The sequence below is a fragment of the Ciconia boyciana genome, chromosome 1, assembly GCF_034638445.1.
Source record: "Ciconia boyciana chromosome 1, ASM3463844v1, whole genome shotgun sequence".
Lineage (NCBI taxonomy): Eukaryota > Metazoa > Chordata > Aves > Ciconiiformes > Ciconiidae > Ciconia > Ciconia boyciana.
In genome coordinates, this window is record NC_132934.1 from 23,442,727 (window position 1) to 23,454,943 (window position 12,217).

At 41.5% G+C, this 12,217-nt stretch overlaps 1 protein-coding gene across 7 annotated transcripts in view; it reads right to left on the minus strand.

The window, feature by feature from the left end:
- PLXNB2 (plexin B2) overlaps positions 1 to 12,217 on the minus strand; it is a 263,445-nt gene that overhangs the window by 91,497 nt on the left and 159,731 nt on the right. The gene's annotated exons all lie outside the window — the stretch shown is intronic.

Consider the following 12,217-nt stretch of genomic DNA (forward strand, 5'->3'; position numbering starts at 1 on the left):
GTTCTTCATTTTAATGTGGTTGTCTGGCTGTGCCAGTGATTTATCCAGAACTTCTGGAGGTGGGACAGAAGCTCTATGAAAATGGGAAGCTGTCAACTGCACTAAATGGAGTACTACAATATATATTGTACGGAGGCTGCTGATAATGCAAGCCACAAAGAGAGAGAGGCAGAGGAGGATGGGGAAAATTCTTGAAACGGAAAGTTTATTGAACGTCGGGAGCCAAGAAACACATAGCTGAGGAATGGAGAATTTTCCTGGCTTCCTTTGCTGGAGATAAATCGCAAGGGTTTGTCTGGTTCATCTTTCTTGAAATCCTTTAAACTTTCATTTGGACCATTTGTATGTCCATGGTGCTGTTGCTCATTTTGATTGCTCTGAGATTAAACTGTTGGGTTTTTTTTCTCTCTGCCCTTCAAATTAATGTTCATGGCAGTTTTTAAAAAGCCCTTTTATTTTTCCTCCCTTACACATCTTTTCACATCTTCTTACAGCTCCTCCTCCCTCCACCTTCTTCTTTTCTTTTCTTCTCAGGCACAGCCTCCAAGTTTTCCTCTCCTACAGCTGCTGCTACTACAGCTTGAATACTCTTGTAGAAAGTCTCTGATGAAAAGCAGGAGGCAGAAGAAAAAAAAGGGGGGGAAAAAAAAGAACAAGAACCTCAGGTGATTTTCAGACCTTGATGGGGAGTTCAGACATACTCACTACCTCATTGACATCCTATCTCCTTGCAAACCTTATCTGGAAACACATCTTTTGTTTCTTGACTGCTTTTTCCTCCTCTTTTGTTTCCTTCTGCTTTTTCAGAGGAAAGAAAAATACAGTGAGACATACTTAACTTCATGACACCTGCTGATTTTACACACTCAATGTTCACTCCAGCTTGAGGAGGAGGGAATGTAGGCACGGAAGAGACGGTGCAGGGTGAACTGGCATCCTGCCACAGGGAGCCAAGAAGACGTAGCGGTACATGGTGCAGGTGAAGCAGCACAGCAGAAGCAACAAACTGGGGGGGCTGCTTCTGCTCACAGACAGGTAACTCCTGCAGCTGCAAAGGGAGGCAGGAGAAGATGGGGAGACACACAACAACAGGGCAGACACAGCTTGGAGAAGCAGAAGAGAAGCATAGCAAGAAAGGGCATGTGGTAAATATTTCAAGAGGCTTTTAAGGTAGTGGGGAGATGAGTGAAATAGAATCCACAAGAAAGAGGGCTTGCAGGAAATTGAATGTGCTAAAATAAATACCATACACAGTATAAAGGGTTAAGCACTGGAGATGCAAACAAATATAGAACAGGCTATGTGTTACCAAGTCACATTTGATTGCACTTATTCATTTATCCATTGTGGCTTTCAGCTGCCACAGGCGAGAAAAGACAAAACAGAATTGCAGCATTTTGACTTGTGTTTACCTTTTCCTGGTTTTGTTTTTTTTTTCTTTTTTTTTTAAATAAGTACATGAGGCTCATCTAAATGAATGGCACGTCCCTGGCTCTAACAGAGCAGCGCTGGCTTGCTCCTATCCAATCTGCCCGGACTTGCGTGCACTTCTTCTATGTTTCTATTCATTATATTTCACTCCAAATTTATATAGCCTGTTAACCAGTAATTTGCACGGACCCCACAGCAGCATCTACCTGTGCCTGTCTATTTAAGGGCTTGTCGGCAAAAGCATTACAAAATCCCCTTTTTCTGGATCCATAACACAGTCATAAAATGTGTTTTCCTAGCTTCAGAACTGTCCAACACAATTTCATCTCCAGGAGCACTTTATTTCAAAAAAGAAGCATGATACAATGTGTGATGAAAATATATTACCAGCCAGTTCACACCAGTCCCTGCCTAACCCCTCCAAAACAGAGGTACTTCCTTTAAAATTACAAGTCCTCAGCCACACTGAACACAATGCTACAATCTCCGCAGAGCGGCTCTAACACATGTGGGACAGATGTGAATAAAACTAACCAGTTTGTGTAGATGGGCTCAGGACCCACTCCAGCTGAACCTGCCAACCAGGCCAGGAACTGTCTATGGCCTGCGTTGAGGGGTCTAACAGGATTTGAGTGATGCATAAACTTGCAGAGTAGCATAGAACGGTTTGGGTTCGAAGGGACCTTCAAAGATCATCTAGTCCAACCCCCCCTGACATGGGCACAGACATCTTTCCCTAGATCAGGTTGCTTAAAGCCCCATCCAACCTGACCTTGAAAACTTTCAGTGATGGGGCATCCACAGCTCCTCTGGGCAACCTGTTCCAGTGTCTCACCACCCTCATCATAAAGAATTTCTTCCTTATGTCCAATCTAAACCTACCCTCTTTCAGTTTAAAACCATTGTCCCTTGTCCTGTCACTACCGGCCCATCTTTCTTATAAGCCCCCTTTAAGTATTGAACAGGGCCCCCCTGTGCAGGGTGCAATTTTTACTTGGAAATGTTGCTGTCCAGTAGGTGCACATATATGTATGGTCTTTTCCTTTCTGCCCTGAAAAAAACCATAGGCCTAAGTCCCAGAATTTGTCCCTGTAATTACCAGTCCCAGATTTACAATTTTCTCCTGTCTCCTCAAAGGCTTTCAAGAACCACAAGTCATGTTCCTGAAGATCAGAGGTTGCAATTTGAGATGCATGGAAGTAAATAGCGACAGACAAGCAGACCGGCCCTTCCACTACTACCAATAACAACCCATGGTTTGGGGGATTTATTTATCTGCCTGCTGATTTTGCAATCAAACCATTCTCAAATTGTATTTTAACCTAAAACAACTGCAAGACTCAGAAACATATCTTTAAAGAAAAAAAAAAGGGGGCGGGAGGCACTGTTTGCGCTGTAAATAAAGCATCTGGTTTCGGTTTCTTAAGACTCAGAGTTGACTCTTCCTAAAAGTTGGTAACTCTAAACCCTCTCTGTCCTTGATGGATGAGCTGGGCTAACCACGCTCAAATAAAGGAGCGGCATTTTTCACACTTCTGGCAGCACAGTGCGTCTTTAACCTACTGCTTAAATAAGTGCTGCCAAGGCATCCCTATGAAGAAACACACGACAAAAGATGCAAACCCACAAGTAAAGCCATGCAGACTCTTACTGCTTTCTTACTGGAGGAGCTGCAGGATGAGCTGGGCACAGCATTTGCCTCACACACAGTCCTGCCTGTGGAGACCCCATTTCCTGACCCCATTTTGTTCTGATGTTTGAATAAATGCAAAAGTATGCCCCATGAAACAGCCAATGCTAACAAATGGAAAAGAGGTCTCGACTGAAACTACTGGCTTCCCACAGACCTGACAAAAAATGCCAGGTATGGTCCCAGTGACAAGACCGAGGCCACCTTCTCCCCAGTGTTGTAGCCTCTGCTGCTGCGAGGCACGGTTGAATTCGGGTTGTAACAAGAGGAGTTTCTTCTGTGTGTTTGAGGCAAGACGGAGAGGCCACTGCAAGGCTGCTCGGCAGCTTGGTGGGAACATTTTTCTTCTCACTGGTAAGCACATTTGGACACATGAGTTAGTAGAGCCAATAAGGGCCAGCTACATTATACGAGGCGAATAGAGAGCAGTGTAAATCCTCCTCCTTGCATGACCAGTTTCATCCCACGACCCTAGTTATTCAGGCAACCCTAGTCCAAAGACTTCTGTTGGGCAGCTTTCGTCATGCATCTTCGGAGCTCTTAGGCTAAATGTTTCTTTTATGGCACCCACTGATGTGGTTAAAAGGTCTAATCCAAGTATATTTTACAATGTTTGCTTTGTGCGTGGGGTACTTCGATATATATATATTTCAAATTTGAATTTACAGTGGCTGCTCAGTGTATTTAGAAATTTTGTACAGTAGATAAACTCTAAATTCAAACACAGCCTGCACACTTTCTAACAGAGAATATCTATTTAGGAAAGTCTTCAAACATGATCACCATGCATAAACACTTTTCTTTAACTGTTTGAAAGCAAATAAGCTGAAAATTTGTAGGGCTACATTAAGACATAAAATTTATAGCACTGATGTGTACGGATAATAGGAAATATGCCTCAAAGCATGATGTTATTGAAAACAGAACCTGCATTCCCCTGCAAACAACTGAAGGACAGTCAGAATTACCGTGTTTAATATATATATTCTGAAGCATTTATTTGGATAGTCTTATTTCCAAGTAACCAGAATACATAGCTCAGCTGTTTCAGGAGCACTTCTGATTTTACGTACGGTGCATAAGGAAAGAACAGTTACTGCAACAGCCAAAGACTGCGAGTTTTTATTCAGGCTGCATGTCTCATGAGAGAAGTCCTTCTATAGACTCAAGTAAAAAGGAACGATTTTATGGGCTAGTTTACCCTGGAAAATATTCTCCCTAATCCTTGTAAAAATATGCTTCATGCTAATCCTTCCGCCTGAAAGCTTTTTTGCAGACAACTTTGAACATTTCTATCACATTTTATTAGCTTTAAGCTGATCTAATTTCTCTAATTTTCATCAGGTTTATTAGGATCTGTCTAGATATCAGATTTGTATAGTTGATCTGGTTTTATATAAAACTCTCAAACTGGTACATTTTAATTTCCCAAGCAGACATCTGTCTTCATCTGTGTCTTGTAAAGTACTAAGTACCTTCTTGGCCCTTAATTAATTAGGAGCAATGACCTACACATCAGGTAGTAATAACATCCAATTAGTGGAAATGTATGATGCTTGCAAAGTATTACCAGTCACATCATAGTAGAGAGGTATTTGCCCATTCATGCTGCATGCCCTGGATGTGATGTACCAGCAATCTGTAGCCATGACAGAGTGCTAGCACAAGACTAAAAATTCCTACCCCTTGGCCTGGTCTTTTCAATGTGAATTTCTAAAGACATTCACATGCTAATGTTTGTGCGTTTATGACTGCCATCAGAAACATCATATCTCCAAGCTTTAAATATGCCTACCATTGAGCTCATGACAGTAAGACAACCATGGAGGTTTGTTGAACATGCGAGGCTAGAACCCGCTGGGCACAGGAAGGCTTTAAAGCATTGGAAACTCCCCTGTGCAAGAGTTTGCCCTTCCAAAATAAAGCTGGAAACCAGTCCCAGAGGCTAGAAATCCCATTTCCACACCTGGAAATCACAGTATGACTGAGTCCTCAACAAGAGACAAATTTCCGGCAGGTTTTTGCTGCACGTGTGCAGAGCCTGTGGAGTCACATCAGAGGAAGCTTCACTCCAAGACATAAATGATTTGTATATCCTATGATGCTTTGCAAATGATTTTGTTAACACAATCTACCATCTAATAACTATGCACCATCTCCCACAGAAAACAGCAGGAGTTGCACATGTGTGTCTGAGCATAGATTTCTCTCGCTAGCTTTCTATAGGACTTAAACGATGACATAAATAAAAGCCAGTAGGAAACTTAAACTTGATATTCTCCATTTGTTTGATGGGAGAAGAGCACGCATGAATTGTAACTGACATTACAGAGATATTCAGAAATTAGTTATTAAAGTATTGAAATGTGAGGATGTCTGAGATGATGAAGATCATTCTTTGAGTATCTCTGAAATCTGTGTTTGCTTGCTCTGAGAATTCAAGTAACAACAACTCTCCAAGGCTTTGTCTCTGGACTAGTTCTGGATCAACATCCGTGAAAAGCTGGAGTTCATTCAGGCTGAGTACACTGCCATTTGATATAGTTAACATGACTGGCAAGTGAACTCCTCTAATATTGATTCAAAGAAAGATGGCACTGAAAAGGGTTGGTGCCAAAAGATGAAACCACGCTGGACAAGGGGCTCGAGCAAGAAGGTTATTCCACCATGAAGCTGAACAAGTTGAAGCCTCAATGCTTCAGTCTCCAGGCTGCAAGACTGGGGTACAGTGTTTTTATTCCTTTGCAAAGGATGTGTGACACACGGGTGAAAAATATCACATAAAATGAGAACTTGCCTCATGGCAAGATTCAAAAAAACCAAAACAAGCACCCAGACAGCTCCAGCACATTGCTAAAATTAGCCACAGTATTAAACTTTCCTTAAAGTTTTGGGTAAACATTTTCAAGCAGAAAATTCAGAAGCATTTCAGACAGAAATGTGTCTCTCCACTTAGTTTTCAAATTGGAGTGTCTATAAAGGACAGCCACTGCCCTTTGGCTGGTCCCTGCTCACAGAGACTAAGGGAAGGCCTGAAGTCCACCACCGTGTCTCCAGCTCCGCTACCTCACGTGGAGGAGGATGGAGCCAGGACTCTGCTGCTCACTCTGGTCTCCATTGCCACCACGTTTGCTTCACAGTAACATGGTGGGCAGGATTCCCATGCAGGCAAAACAAGGGTTTTTAACGATGGCCTCAGGTCTAACCATACACTGTCATTAAAAAATGGTAAGCAAGAGCACTACTTCCATGCATTTAGAAAGAACTATGGTTGTGCAGTAGGGAAACTATCATGCAAATTAGTCCACGTTGCCCAGTATATGCCCAGCCACCCTACTCTCCCTGCTAACTTCATGTTTGAAAGCACCCCCTGTCACCAAAATGTCAAGAAATTCTCATACAGGCTCACCCACTGATTTTAGTGAAAGCACTAGACTGCCTTTAGGGAAAAAAAGCTAACATATTTTTAGCCCCAGCTTTCATAGATTTGCACTGCTTTTCCTATGGTGTGATATCTAGCAGACTGTAAAAGTACACAGTTAGATGAGCATGCTTGTTTAGGTTTCAACTTTACCTATACTTATTTGTCTCATTTGGTTTTTAAATAAGGTTTTGAAATAAGGCACTTAAACACTTTTAATTCAATACTTAACATTTAGATTTGTTTAGGCTGAGTATAAATATTTATTTAGACGTAGTTAGGCTTATGTCAAATAAGAGTATTCAGCTAAATTGATATAATCATTCAGTAACATTAAACCAACTTGGGAATTCAAACAAGCCTTTGAAAAGTAAAAGCATTAAGAGTGCACAAAGATTTGCAGAAAAGAATGAAACAAGAACATGGTGAGAAGAAGTCATTTACTTTTCAACTCTCTTGAGAAACTGGCCAACCTCTGGGACACCCCCCCCAGTACAACCAGCTATAGGGAAACTGCCTACTAAGTGGAGTGGGGATAAGAATTGCCTGTGTCGGGTGCATTTGTTATTTCATTGAAATAATTGATCCCTGATGCTAAAGATAGTAACACTGGTGGGATTCAAATACTCCAGACATTAATGAAGTCTCTCTCACTCTCTGGCAATGGATTTAAACTGTCTCTACTCCCACTGCACAGTGCCTTCAGCAGGAGAGGCAGTGGTTTAGTATTAAAGCACTGCAAAGTTCAAACTGAGGAGGTTATAATTCAAAGAGCAAAACAAGGTGACCTTGCTCAGTCTCACCAGTATGTAAAGCATGCTCACTGCCACAGGAAGAGCTAGGGGAGGGGGCCGGATCCTTGCCTCCATATACCAAAGAAAAAAAATCCAAGACAACTACACCACTGATTTTGGAGGCCTCTGCTCGATCTGAGTACATCTGGAAAAAATGCAGCAGCTCCATTAGGTGATTAAACAAACCTCCCCCCTCAAAAATAGCTCTGCTCAGCAGGACCATTGTTTGCTTATTTGAAAAATTTCCTCAACTTGCAATGTCTTTTTCATATCCTTCCAGTCTAGGTCAAATCCTGAGAATAAGTTTTAAGAACCGCTGACAAAGCAGTCTGCCATACTTTGTGTTGGACGGCTGATTTCACTGTACCAGGCACCTGAAACACCAGGGTCTCAATCTGACAGTCGCATCCCCTGGTCCCTCCCGCACAGCAAGCACGGATACAGAGCTCAAGGAAGTGGACCGGTATCTTACTGAGATCACAAACGTAATGTTTTATGAAGGTTTGTATTAGCATTTAAGCAGCAGTGTGACAGGAAAAAAAAAAAATCTACTTGGAAGAGACAACCACCTTTTGTCTAGACTAATCAATGGTCCTGATCCCCTCCAGCACTGCATCAGTATGGGATGGCCATAAACCTGTGGTAGATGCATATGGAGAAACTTCTTCATTTCTCGTACAAGCCAGGCCTCTCTCTTTTATACATTCTGGAGTACTATAACAATATTCATATACAGCTCCTACAGTGGTCTAGGTAGCTTGACAGGGATCAACACTTTTATTAATAACGCTTTGTTTAAACTTACTGGAACTGCTATTTGATTTATGAAGTCCTTTGCAAGCTTCAGAGTGATTTGCACAAAATCCCTAAGATCTGCACATAGGAATTGCTTCACCCAGCCCTGAATGAGTCGGGTGACACAGCACCTATTGTCCTAGCATCACCAACCCTACCCAACAACATCTTTTGACATATGACCTTGTCCAATTAAATAAACAGAGCAATTTAGATAGGCAGAAGGTAATTAGGGCTGGATGGTGGCCAGCTCACTGAAGCAGGAGTACCATTCTTTGAAAAAAGCTTTATGTTGTTTAGCAAAGTTTAATGACTGGAAGCTTTCAAGAGCTTTGCACTGTACTGCATCCAGTGATGAAACATCCAAGCGTATGGCACTCCCTTCATACCACAGTGGGCAACAGTCGTGAGGTCTTGGGCAAGACTGCTTCTTTCAAAAAGATGTTTGGAAATAAATGGCTTTCTAACCCGCCCCTTTTTAGCCCTAATCTCCTATACCTTAATTGGACCCTATGTATTTGAACCAAGAATAGGTAAATAAGGAATCAGGACTGTGCTGCTACTTTCACATAATTTTTTTTCCTCTCGTCCTGGGGAATTGCCAAATCCCATTTCTTATGGAAGGATTTCAATTGTTTTTCACTATCCCTGACTTATTTGCCAGGGGCTTTTCTTTTTAATGGAAGACACAGTAGGAAGAAAGAGGACGGTGAATAATAGCGAGAGATAACTTAGAAATAAGTCACTTCCTAATGGCTCCATGACAACTAGTAGAAAAACTATGTTTCTGCATGGTAAAGCCTTGATGCCAGAGCCCAGTGACAGCAGAGAGAAGAAAAAGGTATTAGCTCTTCTGTGTGGAGCTGGATACTCAAAGACATTTCTTTTTTGTGTATTTAAACTCATCTTTTTTCTGTATAAACATGAGATCTATTGCATGGTCATTTCCCACTCAGGCAGGTTCTCAAGCGAGCCTGTGGCAGTGCTCCCCCGTCCCACCCACCCAAAGGACTTCACCGCAAAAAATCCCTGACCTCTTCCAGAGGGAACAGGATGTAGCAAGAATGAATGAAATATTTGTAAGGGCCCCATCCTCTCTGAGCGTCCTTTCAGATCCCAGCCACCAGTTGGCCCTACACTGAGCTTTTTGTTCCTGGCATGTCTGAAGGAGGTCTGAGTATTAGTTTAGCCTACTCCGGTAAGTCACTCTTCAAAAGTCTTTTTCAGTCCGCCTAATTGCACTGAAACTTTTATATTCAACCTGCTGGAGTTAAAAATCTCTTCTAATTTTCTTTATTTGGACAGGACTTCAGATAGAATCAGCTTTATAGAATCACAGAATGGTCTGGGTTGGAAGGGACCTTCAAACATCATCTAGTCCAACCCCCCTGACATGGGCAGGGACATCTTTCACTAGACCAGGTTGCTCAGCCATCTAACCTGACCTTGAACACTTCCAATAATGGAGCAGCCACAATTTCTCTGGGCAACTTGTTCCAATGTCTCACCACTCTCATCATAAAAAATTTCTTCCTTATATCCAGTCCAAACCTACCCTCTTCTGTTTAAAACTATTGTCCCTTGTCCTGTCAATACAGGCCTTGGTAAAAAGTCTTTCTCCATCTTTCGTATAAACCCCCTGTATATATTGAAAGGCCGCAATAAGGTCTCCCCAGAGCCTTCTCTTCTCCAGGCTGAACAACCCCAACTCTCTCAGCCTCTCTCCATAAGAGAGGTGTTCCATCCCTTTGACCATTTTTGTGGCCCTCCTCTGGACCTGCTCTAACAGGGCCATGTCCTTCTTGTAGTGTGGGCCCCAGAGCTGGATGCAGTACTTAAGCTGGGGTACATTTTGAATGATGCTTCCTCATTTCTAATAACATCCCTGACCACAGTGCAGATACTCCACCTGTCTTTCCCATCCGTGGCCATTCAAAAAACCACCTGCTGACCCTGTGCTTACAGTACATCCCTCAACCCTGCTTGAACACCTGTGGGTGCGAGCCTTCCCCAAACACATGTTCAGTTTACATGTTATTTAATAACACCCCAGTATAAGCGAACAGCTGCCACAAGCAAATATCCTATCCAGTTCTGACTTTTGAAATGATTTTGGTAAACTACTTTTTTTCCCCACTCAGGGATGGGTTAGACTAATTAGACAGAAGCTTCCTGTTCAAACAAGCAGCCCTTCCCCATCCATTGTCACACCTCGATAAGAACGGTATTTAAGTGATGTAGGTACTATTAAGATTTGAGATTCCATCCAATTAAACACTGATACAAGGGGAAAATTATCCTTTTAACAGATTACTAACAGCACACTGGTTTCTGTTGTCCACATGGGATCTTGAAAATTGACTGGCTGCGTGGAGCTCAGCATTTTATACTACTTCAGTGCAGAAACAGAGCAGAATTAGGAAACAATTATTGATAAGTATGCAACTGTGGCACCGTAAAAGCCCCATGGGTAAGACCAATCTAAGGACAAAGAAATGAAAAAACAGCTTTCACATTTTTCTTTTTTTTTTCTTGTTTGCCCAGTTGGAAATTCATTCCCTGCTATTCATATTTCCTATACTGATTAAAAGTGTTACCTACTGCATTATTCTCTTCAAGGCCTGGATTTGCTAGGTGAAAGTGTCATTAGAAAGAACAGGGCTGAGGTAGGGAAACAGGGCTGAATCGAATAATTCTTTTGCTATATGAGCAGCAAAATGTATTTTTCCAAATAACGTCTTATATAGGCAGAAATTGCTTTTCCACATCAAAGTCGAGACACGTTCAAATAATGAGTTAGTGCAAGAACCTCAAGGATAAGACATTTACATTTTTAGGAACAAGCAGACTTGTAACAAACAATACTGGGTATTAATCCTGGTCAGCACCTAAAGCTGGTTTTCTGGGAAAGCTTCTGAAGATCTTTTTGGCCTCCTTTCTCTGCAGAGCCCTCAGGAACTGGCAGAATTGAGTATTGCATACCTCAAGAGAGCTATACATCTTGGCACAGGAAAGGAATCAGAAGCCTCTTTGAGCAAAACCTTTCAACTTTCTCATCTAGGAGAAACTTTTCTATAAAGCATCAGTTGTTTCACCGTTATTCTAGTAATTGTGTTTTAGAGGTGAAAGGAGCAGGTTGGTTCTCTACTAGGTTGTTTCTGCCTAGTAGAGGTGAGCAGTAAGTAACTGTGCCGTTAGCTTGCTCAAAAATGTAAACAATCTAATTTTAGTGAGAATGGCAAAGGAAGATAAATACACTGGATTCGATTAATGCTGATGCTAGAAGTTGTAGTAGGAAGTCAGCACTTCTTAAAACTTTGTTCATGCTGAGATTCCATGAGCTCCCAGTTGTTTTATCCTGTTTACATTATGCATTCTGGCAGCATGGTGACCCACATAACCTCCACATTTTTCTCTTAGAGTTACAGTTAAAAAATAGGGCTCAGGTACAACATTTTTTTGACTTATGGCATCCCTATCAACTGCATTTGGAGTTCAGGGGTTGCCTAGAACCACATCATCAACAATAACTATTTTTTTTTAACACTAAATTTTAAAAAGTCTTATCTCGATGAAATCTTGGGAATGAGATTCTTCCAAAATGCACAAATATGCTTTTTCAGTCCTGTTTTTAAAATATGAACTTTAAATAGACAAACAGGAAATTAAAATAACCCATGAACTTTGTTTCTCTTCAGTGAATCAGCACCGAAGAGTGCCAGACCCTTTGGCCAGCATTTACAGGAATGTTTCAACACCTCTTGATCTGCTGAAGTTCTACTCTCTATAAATGAGTTAAAATATGTGGCATTGCTTATAATTTTTCTGCTTCTTTCAAAGAGGCATGTGTGAGTTTATTTAATTAATTTGCCTTAGAAGGAAATTGGCCAATTTATTCCATGTTAATGGTTACATGTTGAGATAAGCCATTCTTAGTCCTATAACAACAAAAAAATGAAAGTAGCATTCCTAAGGTTTATTTGTCATACCAGAGTGTTGTTCTCATAACTTCTGGCCCATGTATACCATTAGTTTTCTAATTTTTTTCCCCCACATTCCCCAGAATTCTGGATTCTACAGAAATTG